This window comes from Marmota flaviventris, chromosome 2 (genome assembly GCF_047511675.1).
Source record: "Marmota flaviventris isolate mMarFla1 chromosome 2, mMarFla1.hap1, whole genome shotgun sequence".
NCBI lineage: Eukaryota > Metazoa > Chordata > Mammalia > Rodentia > Sciuridae > Marmota > Marmota flaviventris.
Genome location: NC_092499.1, coordinates 73,280,621 through 73,307,850, shown reverse-complemented (window position 1 = coordinate 73,307,850; position 27,230 = coordinate 73,280,621). Strand labels below are relative to the sequence as shown.

At 40.2% G+C, this 27,230-nt stretch overlaps 1 protein-coding gene across 1 annotated transcript in view; it reads left to right on the top strand.

The window, feature by feature from the left end:
- Nucleotides 1–375: 375 nt before the first annotated feature.
- Nucleotides 376–27,230, top strand: part of Daam1 (dishevelled associated activator of morphogenesis 1) — a 166,822-nt gene continuing 139,967 nt past the window's right edge. Inside the window, exon 1 of the mRNA XM_071607998.1 lies at nucleotides 376–464. The gene's annotated coding sequence lies outside the window, so the exon portion shown is untranslated. The remainder of the gene's footprint in view (nucleotides 465–27,230) is intronic.

Here is a 27,230-nt window from a genome sequence, read left to right as displayed (position 1 = left end):
TGGAGCCCGCGAGCTAGGCAGAATAGAGGTCAAGTCAAAGGGTACGACCACAGGGCGCCCCTCCCTCTCGCTTGTGCAGTTCGCGGCTCAGCTTCCGAACGACCACCGTGGGCACAGCAAGGCGGGAGGGCGGGGAGGGGGCGGGTCTCGGAGGGGGCGGGACCAGGAGGCGGGTACGGGGGGGGAACTCAGGGTTGCTTCGGGAATTGTAGTCCTAATGAGCCCCGGCAGCGAGACTGTCCCGGTTTGGTCTGTCGGGTAGATAATACAACTCCCAAGAGCCTACGGGTCCGACCGGGGAGTCCATGCGCAGTGGGCGCCACATTGTAGCCTATCAGGCGAAGAGAGGGTGATGTCACCTGCGAGTTGGTAACCTACGAGCGGCTGCGAAGGGAAACTGTTTAACCGGATCCCATTGTATCCGGAGCACAGAGCCGTCTTTCCAGCATGCAGGGGCTGCTCAGGTAAGGGGGACGTACCGTCTCTCCCGCCACACTCATTCATTAAGTGGCACCGCGCGGTGGCGCGGGGGTGGGTGTGCTTCCTTGGGCCGGGCGCCGGATTCGGGAGGCGCGCCCTCCCGCTGCCTGCCTGGAGCTCCCGGGCCAGTAGGTAAATATTAAACCCGTCCTTCAGGTTGGGTCTGGGTGGGAACAGGACCGAGACAGCTCCCGGCTGCCAATCTGGGGTTTGGAAAATGGCTGCAGCGCGGCACAAAACGAGTTGAGCCCAGAGGAAGGCGCTTCCGAGTACGGGGGGCGCTCCCGAGGACAGGGGTCCCTCCCTCTTTTCTTTCTGAGGCTCCTGGATGGCAGGGGAGCCAGCTGGGTACCGGTTGTCGCTATGTTACAAGCTCCCGGGCTGGGCGCCGGGAGATCGTAGCCTTGGCTAGGGGCTGAGGGCACTGCACTGGCGGTCCGGAGCTCCTGGCCCAGCGATTCCCAGAGGGAGAATCCTGAGGCAGGCTTGCTGGACACGGAGGTGGCCACAGAGAAGGAGAGACCCTTCAGCGTCTGAGTAGAAACCCCACCGTCCCTGGCACCCTCACTTCAAGCCCCATTTGAAAGGGACGGGATGACTGTAATCAGGAAAAGTAGGAGCTAAATGTTTCAAAAAAGAATAGAGGGAAATACGGTGTTGCGGAGCGAGCTAGGGGTGTTGGCGGACAGCGGCGAAGGGAGGCTGCGCCGCCTGCGGACCGGGTTCCAGGCGCTGCAGAGCTCTACCCGGTCGCGTCCTTCTCCGGAGGGCGCACCTCGGTCTCCCAGTACTGAATCGCTTGCTCTGCAACGAGCACTTGGGCTGTGGCGTAGCGCCTGCCCCGGAGCCCTGGGGTTAAGGGTGGGTGGGTGGGGGTGTCGGATAATCTAAAGATAAGGCTAGCTGTGGGGCAGGAGGGCTGGATAATCGGGTTTACCCAGCTGGTACCGAAAGCCAACTGCTTGTGATCGGCTTGTCCTCTGACTGGAGACGTCCGGACTTAAGTCCCCAGGATTCTCTTTTTCCCTAGTACCTTTATTTGTTCGTTCACTCACTCGTTCATCCAACCCTAGTAAGGTCTTTTTCTCGAGTTGCTTACAGCTTGGGTTTGGGCGTTCTGTCTCTTACCCCGATAAAATATTTTCGTGCGCTCTGGAATAGATTCCTGCACCCCATTCCGGACCTCCCGCCTTATATCTCTTAGGAGAGCATCGAGAGCAAATGCCTCCAGTGACCATTTTTACTCTCATTGAAGTGGTAGTTTTGTGAGATCCGAGCAAGACCCAGTGAATTGAAGCAGAGTTTGCCTGCAGGACGAATCCCGTTGCTATGGAGACTCCTGCCTTGGAATCTTAACTGCTCCCACTGCTGTTTCGATTCGATGTGGCTCTGCGGCCAGCTGGGAGGGCGTGGCCTGTGGGTGTGGTCAAATGCCTGTCCTGGGCCCAGCTGCTCTCTCCTCTTCACCCCTTTCACAGCCCTGGACTCTTGTAAATAGTTTGGACACAGTTCTCGGACCCATTTTCCCACTCTCATGCATATACTTCATCTGTCCACCTCCTTCCCCACAACTGTGGAAAGCCTTTTCCTTGAGGCAAACTCTGAAAGTCACAGTTTGAAAGATCTTTTTCCCCTTTCAGGCTACCTGCATCTTTCCCCAATTGTGTTGGAGGCAGTTTTTTCAAGAAAGGTGCTCTACTCTGTTCTTTATAAAGAGAGTTTCCTGGTCACCAGTAAAGGTACCCAGTTTGTCCTAGGTGCAGTTGAAGTGATTTGGGGACATTTGATCAGTGAAGTTGAATTTTGGAAATCCCTGCCATGCTTTAGGGTTCTGGGAAAATCTAAATGCCATCCCAAAGGATGCAGGTCCTTGAGTAAAGCACATGTGGCTGGGAGCCAAGAGCCCTGGATCATGCTCTGGCTCTGTCATTACTGGCTAGCTCACTCTGAGGTTTACCCTTTACTGCTGGGAACCTCTGTCTTCTCCTTGATAATGTGAGAAGAGCACTATAGAGGATTTCCAAAATTGATACTAGGCAAAAACTCTTGTGACTCTAAAAAAATACTTGGTTATTCCCCCACCCTCCAAAGTATTCTGAAGATGAGGATTTAAACCCAGTTTCTGACACTGGGGCATTGGGTTATTGTCGCTGAACCTTACTATTATGACAAAATACCTTGGTTCAGCCGGTGCACTATGCCTGTAATCTCAGTGGCTGAGGAGGCTGAGGCAAGAGGATTCAGAGTTCAAAGCCAGCCCCAGTGAAAGTGAGGTGCTAAGCAACTCAGGGGGACCCTGTCTCTAAAATACAGAATAGGTCTGGGGATGTGAGCTTAGTGGTTGAGTGTCCCTGAGTTCAATCCCCGGCACCCCCGTCCCCCCAAATAGCTTGGTTCCTCATGGTAATGCTTCAAAGTGGGCAAGGCAGCTGCATTATTGTTTATAATAATAATAATGTTTATAATTATAATGTGCTTCTACTATTGCACTATTACTTTAGTATCTGGACTTCTAATTATACTTTAGTCTTAGAATTAATTGTTTAGGCTTTGCCATTCTACAGACTTTTGGTGAATACAATTACTTGTAATCTAAGTGCATTTAGTATAATTAAATTATACAAAGATTCTGTTTACTCTCTGCTTGGATTTTATACCAAGTGCATTATCAGAGAAGTCACAGTAGGAGGTGGAAAGTGTGTACGTGTGTGTCAGGAACATGCATTCATGTTCAGGTTAATGTTTAAGGATGCTGAGTTCCAAGTGATTGACACTCATCATCTTGTCTTAAGTAGGTGATTATATCCCTACTGATTACATTCCCCATAGTAGTATTCCTCTTAGTTTCCTGAAGTTGTCTTAACCAAAACACCATGTGACATAAAAGGCCTTCCTTGTATTTGAAATAGAGAGATATATTCTATAGTTATTTGCTTTTGAAAATATGGTCACCTACTTAGACATTTTTTTTAAGGTTAGAATTTCTTCTTAACCCAACCAGGCATTTCTAGATTTCCATCAATCACTCTTCTTAGTCTGGCTAACTCTCCCAGGAGGTGTATGACAGGAGAATGGGGAAAGAGACCAAGGCAAAGATTCCTAGAGACCCTGCCAGGCTACTAATGTCTCTCAGAAAAGCTGGGGGCATAGCAGTGCAGTCATCTCATCTGGGTTAGAATTGCTTTACAAACAGGATCACTTGTCCCAGACTGGGTGATATGAAAACAGAACATTTGTCCAATATTTGTAACATTGTTATCCAGTAGTCAGTTTCTTAGATTTTCAGAAGTGTTAGTTATATGAGTCTGGTGTGATAGTAAAGGGGGCATGGTGGGTCACATCCTTGGGTGGTGCTCACAGGAGCTCAGTGAATAGGGGTTAAGGAATTTGAATTCTGGCTTTTTTGCTTTGCAGACAGTTCTAGGTGTTAACAAGGTAAGTCTCTGTATGGTTTTATTTGAGCTACTTTGTGTAAAAGGCTGCTTTTAGTGTTGATGCTGTGGTTCTGAGAACAAATAATATGTTTACAAATAAAACACAGTGAAGATTGAAAGTGTTTCATTTTGTAAATATTTGGGGATGGTATAAAGAGTGGCTTTGGCTTGAGAATCTAGAATCCTTCTGTAAAAACACTTTAAAAGTTACAACTGTTGATGAGAGGAAACAAACTTTTCCAACAAAGCTGGTACCATTGACAGCCTTAGGTGTTGGGTTCAGGAAATTATCAACAGAGCTTGTCCCTGCTATGGGACCCTCCCTGGCTTCCAGCTATGCTCTTGTATTTTCAAATATTAAGTCTATCTTCATACTGCAGAAAACAAAGCAACTTTGCCAATTTAGGTTAGCAAATTTGTTTTCTTTCTGATGGGGCCTCAGTCAAAACAAAAGTGATTTTTTCCTCTTTGGAAGAGGACTTTGGACGACTGTCGCTTATTTTGGTGATACTATGTCTAACTTGGTAATGAGGAAATCTTATAAATGAATATCTATTAAATACAGCATCTGTTCTAAGTGGTTTCCCTAAGAGCTTCAAGTTTACAGGCAGCTGAATACACAGGTACTGTTTAAGAAACTGGTACTACTGAGGGTGTTTTTTTGCATGTGGCTGAGGAGTATGTCTGGTTGGCAGAGCAGGCTGGGGCAGGCTGAGGTGGAGGATACTGCTTTTGAAGTTACATTAACTTAACAGACATACTGTCTTTAATGTAGATTGTGTTATTTACAGTGGCTTAGGTTGCTGACAGGGACTGGAATTGAAAGATCTGAAGCATGGGGGGAGGGTGGGGAATTCCAAACACCACCAAATTAGTACCCCCACTGAAAGAGGGTCAGATGAAGATGAGATGCAAGTTGATTTTAGTGACCTACATTCCACTCTAGTAGACTCTTTATGCAGGAAAAGAAAAAAGGTGTTCATACCTTTTTATCTTCTGGGATCCTTTTTACTATTTCAGAGAACATTTCAGAGAGGATTTAAATCCATAATGTGTAAAATTCAGTTAAGTATTGAAGCACAGCAACAAGTGTACAGAGCCTTGCCCCCAACCCTCATTAATGCAGAGTTAGCAAACACTCCCTCAGCTTTGGTGAGCCTATTTTCTTCATGGGTACTTAAGCATTCCTGTGACTTTCTGCATCAGAGGTTCTTCATACCTGGGGTGTGCACCCCTCTAACTTCTCAAATACTTCAGGTGCTTTCAGATCCAGCTCAGATGCCATAGCTTCCAGGATGGCTTCCTACCTTACCCCTCGGTTTTCAACCCCCTTCCTCCTTAGAACCTTTTGCCTGACCGCAGCACACTTAATAGCATCTGTGTGACAGCTCAAGCCCTTTCTGATACTTTATGTGGACTATATCATGGACTTCTCACTATTGCACAAGCTAGATACTATTATTGCCATTTTACAGATAAGGAATTTGAGGAGTTTGCCTAGCTGTGGTCTGTAAGTGCCAGGCCAGGTTGGGGGATCCAGGCAGTCTCGTTCTCTCCACACCACAGAACTGCCTGGGTTCTGATATTCCTGTGTGTTATTCTTTTCTGTCCAGCTTGAGTTGGGGGATGTCCCTGCTTCTTTTGCATTTCTTAATATTGAGGCAGTGGTTGGTCACCATCACCAAGGCAGTGGCTTTGAACTCACCATCCTCCTGCCTCAGCCTCCTGAGATGCTGGGATTGCGTGTGTATGGTATCGGCCAGGCTATAAAATTGCCTCTTGATGGGTGGCTTGCAGTGTGTATTTCTGGAACAAAAATGTTCCATGGGAGTATCTATGTTGTATTTGGGTATTGGAATGAATGAAACCTTTAAGGTCTCTTTGCTATATGAAAGATGGCAAATTATTTGAAAGAAGAAATGTTCTTATATTCCATCACTAAATCTACTAGGAGCCCAACCAGTTTTAAAACGCTATTTGATAATTGAGATTACTTTTTACTAGGTAGAGTATCTCTTCTGATTATAGGATTTCCCCTCAGAAAAGGGCTGCAGAATCCTGTATTGGGAGTGAAGAGGGTCCCTGACTTCTTACCTTCCCTCCCTCTATGATCAATTGTGAAGGTTCTTTTGAAAAGAAAATAATGAAAACTTGAAGAGTAGTCAAATGTGTAATGTGATATTGGATATCTTTGAATATTGAAATAAACTTTCTTTTCTCCACCTCAGACTTTTATTTGTTATTACAATGTAGCAAATTTGGTGCCAAATAAACCATTGTAACTCTTTTAAATCATAGTGACCATTGTAAATTAAATGTGGAAAACTATGGAAGTAAGTTCAATTTCTAATGTAGTTGGTGTGATTTCCTGACTTACAATAGATCTTTTCCTTTTGGCTTAAAACTGAATATTGTGCCACTTTGACGATATTTAATGAAGACAATTGACTAAAATACAAACTGGTTAATTTAGGGAAATAAATAGGAAAGCTGTGCCCTACTAGCTATTGTCAGGAAGGGAAAATGTAAACAGAAACTTTAATTTAGTCATTAGGCTACTCAAAAATAATATCATTTAGCAGGCATTGATTTCAGGAGCCTCCTCCCCCCCCCCCCCCCCCCATTCATCTTGTTACACTTCCTAAGTATGTCATTCACCTTTAGTAATAACCTGAGTTCATTCTGTTCTATAAATTGCGCCAGGATTGGAGTTGAAGGTCACCTGTATTTCTGCCAAGCACACAATTAGGGTCACCTATTAAAATGGTATTTTTCCTTTTCATTTCTGAAGAAAATACCTGCAGTACAATTGGCAAACATTGCCCATCTGATGAACTTTCTGAATTTAGACTTACAAGAGAAGATAGCTTAGATTCTAGCTCTGGGGTAATACAGATGCCCAACTTTTATTTATTTATTTTTTTGAGATGGGCTTTTGTTGGCTAAGCTTGGTTTGTTAGTGACATATAAATCAGGTCAAGGGCATGGGAGAGCTTTACCTTGGTTTGGAGCCACTATACCTGTAATCCTACTCAGCTTTATTTTTTAATCTTATTTTTTTAAACTCATACTCTTGACCACAAGAGATTAGAGAGTACTTTGTGGATCTATCAGAGCCCAGCCATCATTCCTGGGGGCAAAGAAAGTATCATATTAGAAAATGAACTGCTGGTTAGGGGTCCTTTTTTTTTTAGACCACATGAGCTAGAGGCAAGTCGTTGCTAATGGTTTGCCAAGGAAGTATATGCCTTCTACAAAGACTGGGTTAGGACTAGGGCAGCTTCATAAGTTTGCCAAAGCCCCTGGCTTCTTTCTCTTTCATTTCCTGGAGAAATGAGAGTTATCATTAGTGTGTCTTTGGTACTACTTTTTTTTTGGGGGGGGGGGTAGGGGGCAGTGCTCGGGATTGAACTGGGCACTCGACCCCACTGAGCCACATCCCCAGCCCTATTTTGTATTTTATTTAGAGACGGGGGTTCACTGAGTTGCTTAGTGCCTCACTTTTTCTGAGGCTAACTTTGAACTCTGGATCCTCCTGCTTCAGCCTCCCGAGCCACTGGGATTATAGTATGCACCAGTATGCCCAGCTTTTTGATGCCAGTACTGATCTGGACTTTAGTCTTCCACAAAGCTCCTGCAGATTTGCCCTTGGGAAGAGTGAAGAATGGAGGTCATCATTTGTCAGATGAGATAGATTGTTCCTTGGTGCCGAGACTTAAATCTGCATTTGTTTCATAGAGATCAGGTAAGACCAAGCAGTGAAATGTCCAGACGCAAATTAAGTTAGAACCTACAGTTCTATAACGAGGGCTAGCTTAGGGGTCCTCCTAAGCCCTGAGAATTTATTGCAAAACTTATTATAAGAAATTGAAGGAAATGAAATGGACAACTTAAGTCATTTGGAAGACCTTGGCTCTTCTCTTCCCTTGGGAGTTGGTGAAATTGTGGATACAGAATATGTCATCCAGTTCTGTTCAGGGCAATTATTTTATTTTATTTTTAACCAGATATTAATGACTGTTGTGTGATTTAGGATGATGGTAGCAAAAGAAACAACAGTAACATTTTTGTTTTTTCCCTCATCCCATTTGTATGACAGTCATGTTTGTTTTACAACCCCCTCTCTCCCCTCAGCACTCAATGGTAATTTGAACTAAAAGTCAGAGAGGGTGAAGAATAAATAAATGCTTGGGATTGAAGCCAATGGCTGCAGTGTGTTCTCAGAAAGTTAAATGAACAGGCCTGCTTTTCTATTTGTTTATTTATTCCTCCACATTTTTTTTTAATTGGTACTTTATGGTTGTGCATAATGGTGAGATTTATTATTACATATTCATACATACATATTTGTACATGCACACAATATAACAATACTTTTATCTTTATATTTTTAAAATTTTTTAAAATGTATGGACCTTTATTTTATTCATTTATTTATATGTGGTGCTGAGAATCAAACCCAGTGCCTCACACATGCTAGGCAAGCGCTCTACCACTGAGCCACAGCCTCAGCCCCATATATTTTTAAAATCAGAAACAGAGATTAAGTTGGATTAGAAAAACTCTGACCCATTTAGGACTTGATATTTTGTGGGTTGTAGATGATACTTCTAACTGTAGAAGTTTTAGGAGCTGTGGCAAGAAACTACCTTACCTAACGCATTTTCTGATGAAGGATTGATTAAAAATTTAAAAAAGGAAACCACATATGTGTTATTTTTAATTTGACCTAATTTCTTATCAGACTGTGACTGAAGTTACCTTTCTTCTGTACCCCACCTTTCCCTACTATGTACTCTGTGGGTTGTCTTTTGCTAGTTCAGCTCTCAGGGACTCCCTGGGTTGGGGCAGGATGACTGTCCCCAGTTGGCCAGTTTCCCTATCAGGGGACCACCGTCACTGACCTGACAAGAAAGCACATCTTCCCCTTTAACCCTCCAACTTACCTTTTAATTCCCCCAAGCTCAGGTTGTTTTTCTGATGGAACATGTTGTAGGAAGTAGGTGGAGGGGAGGACAGAGGGAATTATTGGGTTTCATTTATCTTATCACTTGTTTCCCTCTGGATTGCCTTTGTTTATCCTGCCTCTTCAGGCCAGGAATTCCTCCAGCAGAACACCATGTGTCCACGCAGGGGGACTCCTATCAGGGCTTCCTTCTTCTTGGATTTCCATTTGCTGATTTGGCTTTTCTGTCCACAGGCTGATCGGGAAGGAGCTAGAAGTATTTAGTCTGTTTTCAATCCTTCTGTTGTGTGGAAAAGACATCTTCAAACAGTGACTTGGGGCAAACACGTTAATAATTTTTTTCTGATGGAGAAAAAGAACAATGCCAAGTAGGTTTAAATGTAAAATCTATGTCTAACATGTTTGGTAAATTAGCTCAGTCATGCATGATACCTTGAGTGGAATTTCTTCATTTTTTTCAATTGGGTTTTTTTTTTTTTTTTTGCAGTTAGTTGCACAGAAGAAAAAAAAGATTTTAGATTCAGATTTGGGTTTTCTTCATGATCCCTTTAAATTTCCTGGGCCTCTGTTTCTTTCTTTAGTTGTGAAACAGAGTATTCACATACAATAAACTATCTCCTGTATAAAAATCCTCAATGGGTAAGAGAACACTATTTTAACATCTTAAAATAGTGACCTCACTAATGTGGCATTGTGTAATATTGATATAATGTCTACTGGGTTTCCCCAAAAGGATGGGTATGAGGGAACCCTATTTTTCCTCATCAGAGTTTCCCCACTTTGGCTCCTGCCTGGTGCAATGTACCTGAGATCCTGTTCTTAGCTGGAGCTAACCCCTCAGGTCTGATCTCTTCTTAACCTGACAGCCCAGGGATATTCCCTAGGATAGAAGGGAGGAGGCTAGACAAGTGTCTGTGATCATCGTCCCATCTGTTCAACCCCCAGTGGTCCATGGGGGTGAAGGTAGCCAGCTGTTGTGCTTGGCCAGCACAGTATTTTTAAAAACGAAATGATTTTAGTGAACATTTATACTCTGATTTGTCACAGATCTCACCACACCCTTATGCCTCCTTCAGAGCCACTTAGTTTACGTGATACTTCTTACCTCCTTGGCCCTTAAAGCCATTGAGTTTGTGATCCCTATTTTAAACTAAATTAAAGTGGGACCCGAGAGTCTCTTCAAAGGATTATCTATCAGTGGGCTGGCAAATGACCCATTCTCCTACTCTGATTCATGGTTTTTCAACCTCAACACTATTGAAATGTGGGGCTGGATGATTCTTTGTTGTGGGGGGCTGTTCTGTGCACTGTAGGATATTTAGCAGCATCCCTGGTCTCTATCCATGAGGTGCCTAGCACCTCCTCCGCCAGTTGAAACATCCACAAGTGTCTCCAGACATGGCTGTATCCTTGGGGGAAAATCACCCTGGTAGAGAGCCAGCTGACAGATTTTAGATGGCCTGAGAACTTTTAGCATCTAACCAGTCTTGCATATTTAGGGATAAATTGGATTTCATTTGGGAAACCGAGCTTCCCTGCTGTTTTTATTTATTTGGGCAGTTGGTTAGAGCAGAGTAAAGGTCAGTGGATTAGACCCTATGGGGTCACTTCTCCATTCTTCCATGACCACAGCCTGGGAGGTCAGCCACATTTTAAGGACATGTCCTTGGTCACAACAGGGGACTGTGTGAGACACTGAGGCTGTGTCAGGGTAAGCCCACCAGAGCTAGTGAATAAACAACTTTGAAGTCCATCACCTGGGTTGGTAGGTCAGTAATGTTATCTCTGGATAAGGATGATGAGGCTTTGAGGAAAGGAAAGGCCAGCCCTGTCATTGTTGCCAGTGGTCAAAATGCTTTAAAAAAAAACCAAACAAACAAAAAAAGGATTTAGTCCTGAAAAATGACAGCTTATCTCAAATCAGCAGTGTGGGAAGAGCTCTGAAAAGGATTAACAGAGTGATAGTCCATTTTTTTTCCCTCCCCCAAACAAGAATGTCTTTTAAACTTGACTCTAAAATTTGGGCTGTGGCAGCTCTTGCACTTGCTTTTTTAGTGGCCAAAGCAACAATATTGTCAGGTTTTAATTCACCAACCCAAACTCTTTGTTTTGCGCAACTAATGCAAAGATGGTGCTTCTAGTAGCACACAGTTCCAGTTAAAATGTAAATTGAGTTCCTTCTCAGAAGGATAGGTGAGACTTCTGGGAGATCTCCACCCTGCTTGAGGGCTGCTGGGCCTGGTCTTTTCTCTAGTCTATATGGGAGTCAGGAGTTTCCATGGGGGATTTAAGAAAGAGAAGCCGAAGGATGCTGATTCAGTAGATCTGGGTTTGGGGCCTCATCTCCAGGATTCTCGAAGTCCCCCAGGTAATTCTAACATTTAGTCAGGACTGAAAATTGGAGGTGAGGGACTAATTTTGGGTTTGGGAAACATGAGTCCAATTGGGGTTGTCTGCCTGGCTGATTAAAGATGCAGCTTACTTTTAAAAGTTTGCATTCATTTTGTGTGAATATTTTTTTTTAATAAAAAATTAGCATTTTGAACTTGTGAAAAGGAAAAGTCTTGTACATGTGGTATAGTGTGCTCTATATAATCTACTGGGCCCAATGCTTCTAATAAGCTTGAAGCTTTATTATCTTTTCGCAGTTTTAACTGAAAAACTCTGTCTGTGGAAGTTATCCTTTCCTCAAGATCCCTTCCTGGGTGGAGTCAATGAACATTTCAACCTACTGTTTAAAAGAAAAGGAAACAGAAAGTACCCAATCACAAAGAGTCATCACTGTGAGCTTCCTTGAGATCAAAGAGGGCGGAGAATAGACATAAATGTTCTTTCTGGCCTCTATTATTGAAAAGGATCTAAACTAAAATAATCTAGAAAGGAACTAGATTATTTGCAGCAAACTCTGTGAGCTTCCTTTCAGTCTCTTGGTCTTCTCTGGCTTGGCACCTGTGGCATGGCCTGTGTGTTGTGCTTCCTTCTGAGCTGAAGCCATGTGCCAGCACACATCCCCACAGAGGATCTTGCCTTTGGTCCAGAGTTAGAATGACCAAATGGGGGGAATACAGTAAGATGGACTTTTTAAAAGGTAGAATTTCAAGCCCAGATTTCTAGCAAAATCTAAGAAATGACTTTTAGAAAAAATATGCTGAGTAGGGGCTGGGGATGTGGCTCAAGCGGTAGAGCGCTCGCCTGGCATGCGTGCGGCCCGGGTTCGATCCTCAGCACCACATACAAACAAAGATGTTGTGCCCGCCCATAACTAAAAAATAAATATTAAAAATTAAAAAAAAATATGCTGAGTAATTTTTGGCCAGTCCCATAAGCCTTGGAAACCATACCTTAAAACATCATTGAATTGTTCATTTGTAGTGTAAAAAATGTCTGATATTGGCCCTGGCCATTCCACTATGCTGTTGAATATTTTTAGAGAAGTCCACATTTTTTTTTTTTTTCCCTTTGGAATACAGAAGTATTGTTCTATTTATTTAAAATTCAGACCTTCCTCTACCTTCAGTGTCTGAAATAAACAGATTACCTGTGTAATAGGTCAAGAGCTTCCCCAATGAAAGATTCTTTGTTCTCACTGCAAGTGGTCTTATGCTTAGCTTATTTAGAGCATCTCCGTCTTTTCAAAGGTATGTTTACAGCATCACTTATAGGAAATAATAGTCTACAATCCAAACCCGTTTTTGCAACACTTTTTATCCCTATGGTTAAATCATCTACCTCCATTCTTTTATTTCCTGAATGCTGATTTTGAGTCTCAGATGGCCAAGGTTTTCTAGTACTAGAGAAATTTATCAGTGTGATATGGTACTGAGAAAAGAATGACAGTTTTAAAGGACAAAATGAATAAGGATGTTAGAGCCACCCTGCTGGTTATCATTTGTACTATATGTGAGTGAAAAATACAATTCCATGTTGTTGAATAACAACAACAGTGAAAGATAATATAAAGTTTCTTTTGGGGGTGAGTAAAATGTTCTGGAAGAAGTAGTAATGATTATACAATTTATGAATGTACTAAAAATCACTATATTGGGTGCTTTATATGGATAATTTTATGGCATGTAAATTTTATCTTAGATCTCAGAGATTATTTTTCTATTTGTTATGTTAATGTACATGTCATTTTTTTCTAAACAGAAGTGTAACATGGTCAAAGAATAGTTGTGATAATTATTTAATATTTATAGATCACCTGAAATATGGAAAATTTTATTGTAAAGAAATTTTTGTATAGAGGAATTTGGCCTATATTTTTCTCATGTCTTCTAATCATGAGCTAGGGAGTAGGAGATAAAAAGCTATATTTTATCTTATACCTGCTGTGATGATAAGCTATAGTTTTGGTGATGTATTTGGTTTAGTCACAATTTGCTTTCAATCTGTTCCATTCGATTATTTTGCAGGATTTTTCTGCTTTAGAAAACTTCACACTATAAAAAGCATTCAAGTATGAACTCTTGCCTGCAAAGCTATGTGTGTTGGATAAAAACTAGTTCATTTATCAGAGATTATGTAGTTCAAGGTTTCTCAAATTTGGATAAATGATCTTCTGAGAAACACTGAATTAGAAGTTAAATTGCTGCAAGTTTAGGTACTTGCTTGGTTCTAGAAGAAGCCCATATGCAAAGGTAGGCCTTGAGATGCTTAGTGCTATTTAGATGTAAGATGCTATCCAGGCATATTTTGTGTATGTGTGCGCGCATGTGTGCACGTGCGTGTGTTTTCCTGCATAATAACTTAGTGGCTTAAAATAATACCAGTCAGAAGTCTGGGCGTGCTGTGGCTAGATTCTCTGCTAGGGTCTCAGCAGCAAGCTAAAATCCAGGTGTCAGCCTAGGCCGCTGTTCTCATCTGGGGCTCAGGGGCTTCTTATAAGCTTACTGCTAGTTGACAAACTATATTTCCTTGTGAAGACAGGACTGAGGATTGTTGGTAGCTGTGAGCCAAAGATTACCTTTAGTTCTCTTCCTTGCAGGCCAGCAGGAGTAAAGAGTGAGCCTGATTAGTTCAGCTTGATTAGTTCAGGCCCACCCAAAACAATCTTCCTTTGGCCTATAACACAACATAATCATAAGGGTGATAGCTCATTATAGTCACAGGTAATACTTGTGGGAAATTACATGCAGTCAGGGGTGATAGACTTCATTTAAAGTTCTGTCGTACCAAGTAACACAAATATGCCAATAGATTCTTCTTTTTCCCTCTTCCTCTTCTTCCTCCTCCCCCTTCTATTTTGGCAGTACTGAGAAATGAACTCAGAGCCTATTACATGCTAGGTCCTTTTTCATTTTACTTTTTTTTTTTTTTGGAGACAGTGTCTCTCTAAATTGCCTAGGCTGACCTCAAACTTTAGATCCTCCTGTGTCAGCTTTATAGGTAGCTGGGATTGTGGGCTTGCACCACCACATCCATCTGCCAATATAGTCTTGATGCTTATTAAAATTAAAAACACAAAATTAAAAAAATCGTCAGAATGGATGGTACTTCACCAATATACTTCTAGATCTGCTCTGTCTCCCTAAAATGCCTCCCCCAGACTTAATTGCTTTCTATTGCTACTTATCTTGTTTCAAGTAGTATGAACATGAAGATTTAAAAATATGTTATTGAAAAATTTCTATACACACATATGTAGAGAGATTTATATAACCAGTCGAAGAATCCTCGACAAGCATGTATCCACAGCTTGTCCAATTACCAATTCATGACCAATCTTTCATCTCTGCCTTCAATAGTTTCCCCCTAACTCTGGGATTTTTAAAATACAAGTTCTAGACATCATATAATATTATCTATAAGCATTTTTGCATTTTAGTATATATCTTCAAAAACACAAGCCTCTATAAACGTAACTAAAGATTTATTATCATATCTAAAATAATGCATATTAATTCTTTAAAATCAAACATCTGATCAGTTTTAAAATTTTCTTTCTTTTTTAAGTTTGTTCAACTCAGAATTTAAATAAGGTTTGTACATAGTGTGTGTGTGTTTTAATGTCCCTTAAACCTCTCTAAGTCTCATGCAGTTATTTTTTTCCTTGTAAATTATTTTGAAAAGAACCAGGTTATTTGTTCTGCAGAATTTCCCACAGTCTGGAACTCATAGTACAGCCTGTTCCTGTTTTTATTTTATTTTATTTTTTCTATTTTCTATAAATTAGTTAAAATGAAAATAATTGGTGCCTTGTACTATCTGGTCACTAGAGCTAAATAAGGTATTTGGTAAACAGTATGGTAGACACTCCTTGCTAGCATGTGCAAATAGATATTAAGGTTGTTTATATTTGGGAATTTAAAAAATGTATCAGTTTTTTTTTAGATTCCTATTTTGGGGAGCAGTCTAGGGTTATATGCTTACAGTGTATGAATTAGTTCAATTAAAATTCTTACAGAAAACATATAATGTGTTGATATCTTAGATGATACTTGTATTAGTGCAAATCTTTGCACTAAGTGGTTTTGTTGAATCAGGTTTTAGCTTTTTAAGATGAAAACAACAGCAATAACAACAAAATATCAAACAAGAAAAGTATTTTAGTTTTGAGTTTTGGAAAATAACCAGGTTTTAAATATTGAGGTCGTGATATAATCTTTTTTTTTTTTTTTTACAGTGAGACTTTGCTAGTTATTTTATGTCTGTAGACTGTCCAAAGATATGTCCTTTATCCTCAAAGAACACTATATATATATATATTCCAAAGCCTCACCATAGGAATATTCTGCTTTTAAAAAGCAACATTTAGTTTTAGGAGGTATTTTTATTGGATCATCACTGAAAGAAAATAGGTTATCTAATTTAAATTTCACTTTGGAAAAAAAAAAGATAACCTTGGATCGAGATAAGTAAGAACATGATCATTTAAGAGAGAGGACAGCAGACTTTTACTGAAAAGGACCAGTTAGTAAATAGTTCAGGCTTAGCTGGCTGTCCCTGCCAGATGTGCAACTCTGCTGTGGCAGTGCAGAATCTCCTAGACAATGCATAAATAAACAGTTATGAGGGTGTGTAAACAGGGGACTGGGGCGGGCTCATGGAGGACAGTTTGCAGAACCCTGCCTTAGAAAACTTTGTTTCACTTTGGAAAAGTTCCATTAATTGCTTTGTGACTTAGTTGAAATTATGTTTCATGTATAAATAGTGGTTCATCTATCAGTAGGAATATTTAAAACCATGGGTTTTAATGAAAACATTGTAGACATTAGAAAATGTTTATTACTTTGTAAAAATATGACCCATAATTCAAAAGTAAAACACTTTTTAGATTAATCTAATTTGGCAGTGTCTCAGTTTGAAGAGTGCTCCACAGAATATGTACACTTATGTTTGTCTGCAAGGTCTGGCTTGGAAGAGAGGGAGACTTGATTTTAACCAAGAAGTGTTTTATGCTGTGTAATATGGAGAAGCTGAGGAGCTTCTTCCCGGCCTCTCTTGATGCAAGTAAGATTGGATCAGTCACTTCATCTTTCGGTGGGTTGGGCATTTCATCTATAAGATGAGGTATTGACACCTGTTGCACTCTTACTATACTGTTTTTAAATAAATGGAAGAAAAGGTTAAAGCTTGTCAAATGCCACAGGTTAACTGCAGAAACTCATTAGAATCAAACTACTTTGAGGAAACTGGTAAGAAACACCATCGTCCTGACTTAACATGGTTTGACTTAATTTTTCCCCTCTGTGTTGGTGCAAAAGCAACACACGTCCAGTAGAAACTGTACTTTGAATTCTGAATCTTGACCTTTCCCAGGCTAGCGATATGGGATCTGATGATTCCTTCTGACAGTGCTGGGTGGCAGCCTTGAACTGCAGTTCCTGTCAGCCATCTGGAACCCACATTCTCTGCTGTGCCTTTTTGCTGGAGTATGGTGTTTGGAAGGTTAGGTGTATTAAATGAATTTTAGCCTACAGTATCTTCAACCAATGAAGGGCTGATAGGGACAGAGCCTTATCCTGTGTCTGTATTAGAAACCAAGCCTCATCTCCTAAATTTTTTGAAGATCCAGTTTGTATTATTTTCAGCTATATTTAGCACAAAATAGTAAGTGAAATAGGAGTGAAAATAAACTCTTGACAGGATCTGTTTTGTTGAATTAGTAAAATTCATTTGTTACTGCTTTCTGTGGGAGATCAACCTTGCTCATGACTGAGTCACATTCCCCAGCTGGGTGCTGAGGCGCTCAGTCACAGAAATGTGGCAGAGCTTTCCCCACCCTTCTTGGGTTCGAGGGTCAGTGTCTCGTGCATGGGTGTGTCTTGCTACAGCCCCATGGGTGAAGCTATGCTCACCTGTTCATTTGTAGTATAACCCCTTGCCCTGTTTAGGGTAGAATCTTCCATGGAAGTGCCTTGTATGTGTCCCCTTCTCTTACTGTGCCTTTGGGTGTGGCCTTTCTAGATGTCAGTCAACCTGCTGACAGTGGATATCATGAAGATAGACTCAACCCCCTGAAACTGACCCCTTGCCTCATTTGAATAGCTTCTCCTCAATAAAAGGGGTCAGCGCATGCTCTCTCTCTCTTTCTCTCTCTTCCTGAGAACCCTTAAGGTCAGAGGAGCCATCACAGTGACCCTAAAGAAAAAGGTATTTGTGTCTCTTGTGTGGTTATTTTGCGCAGCCCAGTCAGCCCAGTTCAACTGGAGTGACCCCTGAGCCTTTTAGTCACGAGAACAAAAACCTGGCAGCTTTCATTTGTTTTAAATCTGGTTTGATTAATTATTTAATTACTCCCTCACCTTCATTTCTATTAGTATTAAGGCCTATTTACAGAATCTGATCTATTTGTAGTTTGCTAGTGCTACCCAATGAAAGAGTTGAAAAATAAGATTCTCAAAATCATAAAATAAATAAATGCCAATAATTTAACTTATTGATTAACAAGGGAACCAGTAAGATGTTCAGACCAGCTCATTGGAGAATTTGAAGAACAGACAGATGTGTCTGCTTATTTGACTGTTTGTCTGTATATCTATCTGTCTACCATCTCCATAATCAGAAATACTGAAATATATTGGCTGGTATATACAAAATGTTTTAATATACTAAAGGACCGATGATATATATTAGACACATAAAATTGTTGGATTACTTCCAGACAAAATTAATTTAGTGTGCTGTGGACAGGAGTCCGTACATTCCTGGGTAATTTTTGTCAATTGATTCCTTCACTTACCGGACAATGAAGTAATCTGGTCTGGCAGTTTCAAGAATCTTTGGCCCTATCCGAAATTGAAGACCTTAAAGAGATTTGTTTGTGTAATGTATTTATCATGCTAGAAACTAAAATTGAGCAACTTTAAAACTATTCACTTACTCATTTTAAAATACCAGTAGTGAAACTTAAGTTGTCATCTGAGTGATGACTTCATCCAAGCTTCTGGAAAATTCTGTATATTTGTTGAGAGAATGAAAATGAAAATGTCAAGTAACATCATGCTGTGAAATTTTGTACTCACATACACACTGAAAATATCTGTGATTCCCCAAGATGCCTGTGGAACACACTTTGAGAACACTGGCCTAATTAAAATTTTAACAAATTTTAATTTGACTAGTCAAAGTCAGCCTCTGCAGGGCCTGTTACACCACACCCATCACTCCTGAGAGGATGCCTGCGGTCCCCTTTGCCTACTTCCAACTCTTGGGTTTTTTCCTGCCAGAAGTCCCTTTTCTGAGAACTGTTGCTTTGCCCAGCATGGGGAATTTTCAAGGTCATTCTGAAACTATGTCAGAAACTTATTTTATTTTTAATTTTGGTTACAAAAGTAATATGGACTCACTATGGGAAAAAGTGAGAACATATGAATGTATATAGAAATAGAGACAAACTCTAAGCTTCTTAAAATGTAATAATATTTTTGATTGTATATTATCTAGTATTCTTTTGTATCCTTCCCCCAACTAAATGTTGTCTTAAGCATGTTTTATGTTATTAACTCTTAATAAACTTCTTAGATGACTGTATTCATTTCCTTTTTATGCATGGCACAGGGTAATCATTTTCCTGTTTTTCTATTTTAAATAATTATCAACAGCATTGCAAGTTTTAGGTTATTCTTTCAGGATATAGTCTTTAAAATGGAATAAAAAAGACAACGGGTATAAAATTTTGAAGTTGGGTGTGGGTTTTTCTTTTCTTTTTTTTAATTTAAGTACTGCCCAATTGTTCTCCGGGAAGGCCTTGCCAGTTAACATCATTGATAGCAACATCATGTGAAAGCATCTTTCACTTCATTTCTTAAAGTTATCTGAGGTTGAACAACCGGCTGAAGCTAGCACATTGTATTTTTGTTTGCACTTACAAAATTTGTGTTATAGAACTTTTCTCTCTTGGTGACTTATTTTTTTTTTTTGTTGCTTAAATGGCCTTTTTGCCCTTTTATCTAATTTAATTCTCAATATTTTTAAACTGGTCATAAAACATGATTTAGCAATGCAAATATGAAGTTTCCAGAACTTTTCATAAATAAACAATCATGAAACCCATTAAAAGGAAACTTTGATGAGATCTCTAGGCACATATAAAATGACCTAAAGTATTTCCCTGTGATTAAGGGTCTCTGGCTGCAGTTTTGCATAATTAATTCTCTTAACAGGCTCTTTCCTCATTATCTGGAGGGAAACCTCAGGCCAGCTCCTGTTTCCTTTTATCACCAATTTGCATTTCCTGGAGTTTGCTTTAGTGGTTTTTTTAGTCTTTGTGGTTGTCTGCTGATGGGGAGACACAGAGAAGACTCTTGTGCAGACACAGGACCCAGGAGATGATATGTAGTTTTTCCATTGGATTAAACTTGTTTGAAAGAATGAGGTAGAACAATGAAATAATCCAAATATTTTGAAGAGAGAGGGAGAAGTTTATATTACAATGGTTTATGTGATAAAAGAAATGTTATCCTTAGTTCATTTTGTTTATAAATGGGACTGTAAACCAGATACTCAAGTGCTTGGTGAAAATATCTGCAGCATTACCTCTACAGCACCTTGTTTTATAAATGCTGTAGTCATCACAATATGATCACCTTCATGTCAGTATATCATAAATCAGTATTGTGGGGGAAAAGGGTTTTCTTTTACCGTAAGTGCTTTAGGTTTGTTTTAATTTTAAACAGAGAAATAAACACTCCTCAAAGCATTCAGAAACTAATTTTAGATGGTTGTGGTAATGCAAGTAATAGGATGTAAAAGCATTCTCCAGCAAGCTTAGACAAGACGACTTACTTAGTATTATGGCTCTGTTCAGATTTTATTTTCTGGGATACTATTTTGAACTTCTGCACCTGTTTCTGTTTAAAAAATAACAAACAACATGCCTTGAACAGACACATCTCCTGTGGCACTCTCTGGAAAGGCAGATGTTGGCAGGTAGGTCCCTGAGTACTTGTTTGGAAGATGTGGTTTGGCCCAACGGCACAGCGGTTGTTACAAGAGGATTCTCTGGAGGAAGGACTAAGATGCCAAGGAGGTCATGTTTGCATACTACTTATGAGATGTTAATTCATGTTCTTCCTAGGCTGAGAAAATGAAAATTTTTCCCTAGCCGATTTGTTAGTTCCTGGGTATCATTCCAATCCCAGGTTCTATAAAATTGACCCAAGTAGCAGAATTTCCAAGAATGCCAAATACCTTTCTGAGTAAAAAATGAGATGCTTTCCTCACACCATGGGAATAAGCGACACCACCAATGTAAAATGGACCTTGAAATAGTTTACCTTAGGGGTCTACATTTTTTGACCTGCAGTCGCAAAATCTTTAATAGGAGATAGAATAGTGATTGTGAACATTCCTTTCTCTGTGGCTGGTAAAATCCTAGACTAAAAGTATTCAAGCAGTTTTTGTTGTTGTTTTATGTTATAGTAAGCATAGTAGTAGTTTTCCATTGTACTAAACTTGTTTGAAGAATGAGGAGGCAGAACAATGAAATAATCCAAATATTATGAGAGAGGGAGAAGTTTATATTACTGTAGTAATATAAACTTACTATTTTATGAACTTACTAATTTAAGAAATAGAAAACATTCCACTGAGATTTTTTAATTCAGTCATTTCCTGTTAATTTTTTTTTTTTTGTACCAGGGATTGAACTCAGGTGTACTTGACCACTAAGCCACATCCCCAGCCCAATTTTGTATTTTATTTAGACACAGAGTCTCACTGTATTGCTTAGCACCTCACCATTGCTAAGGCTGGCTTTGAACTCTAGATCCTCCTGTCTCAGCCCCACCCCCACCCCCCAGCCACTGGGATTATAGGCATGTGCCACCCTGCCCAGCTTCCTGTTAATTCTTATAATGACAGTTTTAGGTAGAATCTATGATGAATGGGCTCACATTTTATAACTTTCTTGATGTAGGTTTTCATTTTTAAAAGGACCAGTCCTAAGTGGGTCAAGCTTTGACACAGTTTCTAAGATTTAACATCATAAATTTTCTGAAGTTGGTAGCTGTTATTGGTTTTGTATTTACTGAGGTTCTCAAATGTACAACTTGTTTTGTTCTATTGAAGAAATGTTTTTAATATCAAAGCTCAAAAATAGCAAGTGACAAGTATGATAGAATAAAAATCAAAAACAACCCCCCCCCCAAAAAAAAAAAAAAAAAGTGCCTTTGGTATAATCATCTGGTTGGTAGGCATAAACTCTTTTGAAGTGAAAGGTTTTTTTTTTTTTTTTTTTTTTTTAAAGTATAGCATTAAACAGAAAGCCCTTATGTTATCAGTTGCCACAGGAGAAATGGTGCAAGTAACTAAGTCAGAGTTTCAAGCCACATATTATGGTTCATGTTGTACAAAATTCTCTGTGTTTTAGTATAATGACAGAAGGAGAGCTGGAATTCAGTTCTTCACTGATTGCCATTGCATCTTGGATGATTTGGCTGACGCAGCCTGGCATATCTAACTCAAGACAGGAGACCCTCCCCTTCTTCCTGCCTGGCCTGGACAGGGCCTCAGAATCCTTCTCAAAACAGCATTGTGAGCCACAGCTGGGAGTCCAAGGATCTAACTAGTTTATTGGAGATGGGAGAATCCTTGATATTTAAGAGATCAAGTTACATTGTTTAATTCAAGTGGAACATTGTTTTTTTTTTTTTCTTTCTTTTGTGGCTTCCAGTCTTTTAGAGTGTGGTAATTCCTTTTAATTTTAAAAAAGCAAATCAGAGTCCTACATGACCATGAAGTCAGTAACACTTTTAAATGAACTTTAGTTTTATTAATTACAGCATATTAAATTTATTTGGAAAAATAAGCATGCATATGTGTGCGAGAGACTAACATACATATGAATGAGGGACCCTTCGTAATATTTCTACCATGACCTCCCACCCCCTGCCTCTGAGTAGGCATTAGAAACCTCATTTTCCCTTGGTTTCAGTTAAACTTCTACTAAAGATAGAATCAAGTTTTTTATGTTATTTTTTAAAGTTCTTAATTTTTTTTAGTTGTAGATGGACACAATATCTTTATTTTATTGATTTATTTTTATGTGGTGCTGAGGATCAAACCCAGTGCCTCACACATGCAAGGCAAATGCTCTACCACTGAGCCACAACCACAACCCAGAATCAAGTTTTTGATTTCAGGGAACTCCTGGGTATTTTCATGCTCTGCTGTGGAATCCCAAGATTCTGGGAGAGATGTTTTCGGGAGACCCCACCTTTCCTCCTACTTATTTCAGCTTTCAGTATTAAGGTTCTCTATAAGATTTCATTTGTATGAAGGATTTCACAACAAAAAAACCACAAACCAAAAACTGAAACAAAAACCAAATAAAACCAAAGCCCAAAACAACAAAACTAAGGATGATCTCACCTTGTTGTCATCTTATACATGATTTAATGCAGGGCCCAGAGTGTTTGGGGATTACCCCATTAGTTGATGCTGAAGCCAGGGTGAGGACTCAGATTGTCTGATTACAGGCCACTATTTGTCCCCTCTACCTGCTGATTTTCATAAGATTAAAGGAGGATGTAAACTGCCACAAAGAAAAATTGCTTGCATTGTAATGCCAGGGGACTTGAATCTATTTCCCCCCTTGAATGAAGGATGGATATAGGTGTAAATGCTTGTCTTACTTTGGAGTGGTCTCCCTCACTGTTCAGGGTAGGTGGAGGAATGGTGAAGCTTATTATCATTAATTTTCATTATATGTCCTTCAACATGATGAAGAGCTCACATCATGGTCAGAAGACAGTTTTTTTTTCTTCCTGTTTCTCCCAGTGCTATGCCTGCCCTGCTGTGTGTGTGGCATACTTGTTCTTGACTGATTTTCAGCATCTCTCCTCTCTTTCCTGGATTTTGCCATCTGTAAAAGAGGACTGACTCACTCCTCAGGACAACTGCATCGGAAATGGTTGTGAGTCCAGGCTTGAGCTTGCAATAAAGCCTCTTGTGTGATTGCAAAAAAAAAAAAAAAAAAAAAAAGACAGTCAAGGCTTGTTTCTTATCCGAGGTTACCTTTTGCCATGATGAAATCAACATAATCAATGCCATTATGTCATTAAGATATCAGCCACCTTTGGTTCTGGGATGCTAGCCCAAAGCCAAATGTCCCTGCCAAGTCCACTGTGATTCCTAGGATTGCCTACCTCAGCTTACCTGGGAAGAGTGAGGCTGTAGGTGCTCCAGGGACTGGGGACAGTTTGTAGAGAACACTGTGCTATACCTCAGCTCTGTACCTGGTATGGGAAGGCTCATCCTTTCTCCCGTGTGCATTGGTTCAAGTTCATGTGCATTAGTGTGGGGTGCTCAATGATTCCCATTCCTATTCTTTCAAGTTGGAGGGGCCAGGCAGAGCTGCTATTTCAGACCCTTCACAGGTTTCCTTCTTCCTTAGTACTCTGGAAGGTCATCTCCCTGGTAGAGATGCTTTTCTGTTAACTGTGTCAAAGTGAAATCTTTACTTGAGGCAATACTTTCAGCCTCCTTTCTCGCCATGTGGTTTAACAACTTTGCCCTGGCCCCGTCTTAGGCTCATCTGCTCTCTGTCTGTATGGATTGGCTAATTTTGGATATTTAATATAAAGGAAGGCATAAAATATGTGGTCCTTTGTGACTGCCTTTTTCATTTAGTGTAATGTTTCCACAGGTTCATCCATGTTGTGGCACATATCAGTACTTTATCCTTTTTTATTATCAACTAATATTCCATTTTATGTACATACCACATTTTTTTTATTCATGGACATTTGGGTTCTTTCTACTCTTTGGCTCTCATGAATACAACATTTGTGTGTAAGTTCTTGTGTGAACATGTTTTTGGTTCTCTTGGATAAATATCCAAGTATGGAATGGCCGGATCGTATAGAGACCATATTTAACATTTTGAGGAACTGCGAAACTGTTTTCTATAGTTTGCCACACTATTTTTTATTTCCACAAGCAATGAGTGAAGAGTCCAGTTCTCTATATCTCGAGTGTTTCTTAAGCACTATTTTTGTTTATGAAATGTTTCCTCTTGTTTGGATGGGAAAGGGAGCAAGACAATAATGATTTTGGAGGAAATGAAACAAATGAAAATCAAATAAGTTATTTTCCGATTGGCTCATTTGCAGCTCTGGAAACCCTTCAGCCCTGAACCTATAGGCACACCTTCCTGTTTGACTGGATATGACATTACCAGAAATTTCACTTTCCTGCTTTTTCCTCCCTGGAGAGAAAAAGAAATATGACTTTTCCTCAGCTAGACACGGAGGGTTCAAACAACATGAAGGAACCCTGAGTTATTAACAATTCCTTTGGAACATGGACTTGGTCTCTGCCCAAGATCGTTTCTCTAAAATCACTCTCTTGGTACTTCCCCTATGCTGTTCTCCATCCGAACGTAACTTAAGAACTGAATCAAGGTCTGTTCGGTCGGTGTTTGGAAAAGAAACGGTGGCTGGATGCTGGTCAGCTGTCTTGCACTGTTGGCAGGATGGCTGCAGAGCAGCTTTTCACAGGCAGAAGCCACTGCAGGCTCATAAAGTTCGGCACTAGGCCGAGGGATTTGCATTTGCCCTGCCTTAGCTCAGGATAACAAGGCCTTTCATGCTCCACCTTGGTGGGGAGCAGGCAAGTCCATGTCCTGGAAGAGCCCAGTAAACCGGCCTGAGGCAAAAATCCCTGCTCCTTTACCTTGTAGAGCAGACAGGGGGTTGGGGTCGGTCAGGGTGGGAAACACTAGTAAATATGGCTTCTGATGCAGAAATGTGACAACTCCTACTGTCTTCTGGGCACAGCTGGTGACTTTTGGTCATACAGGGGCAGTAAGCAATGTGGTTATTTTGCCTAATGAAGTGACAGTGTAAAGGGGAAGGCTGGTCTCTTGGGACAGCCTCTCATATTCCTCCCTTCCTTTTTTCCGACAGAGCAGAGCTTTACGAATGATGGGTTTGTTTGCAAGGATAGATTCCCCTCTTGTGGGTGGGGTTCACTGCATATAGGCAGGGTCTGGAAGGTGGGTGTTGTCCCCCAGCCCTTCAACCCTGTTTTAGCTGAGCCCTTGAGCACTGTCTTGTCATATCTCCACTGACTTCTCAGGGGTCCTTCACATAATCCTTACTCAAATCAGGAAAGGACCCCTTATTCCGATCTCCTCTCCATTAAAAGCTGCCCGCTCGAAGTACATTCTGTCAAAATAACATCTTGTTCCATTAAAACGAGGTTTGGTGTATGTTGGTGTGTGTATGATAATTTTGGATAGGCACCTATTGATTACACCCATACAATTTGTCTGCTCCTTTTATTAAACCTATTATTTCATAGTGTAGACAAAAGAAAAATTTTAATACATCAATTTCAAGGGTTAATTTCATATCACAATGAAGTATTAGCATACTATTATAGTAGTGGATATGTTTTCTGTTGGCTGACCCATTGTGTGATTTCTGAAATACTTAATGTATTTTACTGACTTCAATTGTAACTATAAGTAATTGAATTTTAAAGATTTATTTAGTGCACAGATATATTTCTTTTGACTTGTTTGTGGCCCAGACATGCATGGACTTAATTGAAAGTTGATCATACCTTCTCAATCTCCCAAAAATAGGAGACAAGCAGCTTTTAACTTTTTGGAACTGATATTGAAACACATTTGTTCATCTTGCATTGTGTTTCACCTGGTCTTGGGAGAAATAACTGTCTGAAGAAGGCTGGTTATTATGGTTCTTATGAGCAGGGTAGTAGCTCTTCCCCATCTGTATCTGGGCTTTTTTTTTTTTTTTTTTTTTTTTAAATTACTGACCACAGTGGGTTCAGAGAGGCAGCCTGACTTCCTGCCAAGCTCAGGTCTCTCTCCCTGTGAGTGACTGGGACTGACTTCTCAGGCAGTGCAGATTTAGAGCGTGCCAAGTGCCAGCCACCATGACATTTCATTTCAGTTACCTTCAGCTCCCACACTGTGAGTGGATTATGCACATTTTAGTTGCACCACAGAAAATCCTCCTTTTATGTCTTTTTTGATGTTTTCATCTTTGATGGACTTTTGATGATATCAGTGTGGTTTGTAACAGGATGTCTTAGTCAGCTTTTTTGCCACTGTGATCAAAAGACCCAACAAGAACAATTTAAAGGGGGAAAAGTTTATTTAGTGTTCACTGTTTCAGAGGTCTCAGTTCATAGATGGCTGACTCCATTGCTCTGGGCCCGAGGTGAGACAGAATATTATGGAGGACTGGCAAAGAGGAGGAAGGTGACTCAAGACTTGGCAGGTAGGAAACAGAGAGGGCTTTGCCACCAGAAGGATATAAATCTCAAAGAGCCCCCCCCCAGTGTCCCACCTCCTCCAGCTACACCCAACCTGCCTACATTTACCACCCAGTTAATCCATATCAGCCAATTAATGCACTGTTAGATTAAGACTCATAACCCAATCATTTCACCTCTAGACTATTTTACATTGTCTTACTCATGGGCTTTTGGGGATACCTCATAGCCCAAACCATAACATAAGAGTTAATATAATTCTGAGATTTCATTCTTTTATTAAATAAAACATGACCTGTAATATCTAGTTTGGTAGCCACTAGCCATTTGTGATTATTTAAATTATGATTAATTTAAATTGCATTTTAAAAATAAAGTTCCTCAGTCACATTAGCTCGCTTTCAGATGTGCTTTGGCCATATGTAGGCTAGTGGCTACTTATTGTAGAGGGTGATGTGGAGATAGAACATTTCCATCATCACAGAAAATTCTAATGGTCAAATTAGAATTTGACCATTAGAATAACATAAATTCTGAGAGTAGACTTTTATCTGCCTCAAAAGGAAAAAGAAAGGGACATTAATCACAGGAAATCAAGCACTTTGCTTAGGTGAGTTCAGAGAAATTGCTGCTGCCTGTTCCTAGCCTAGTACGAGAAT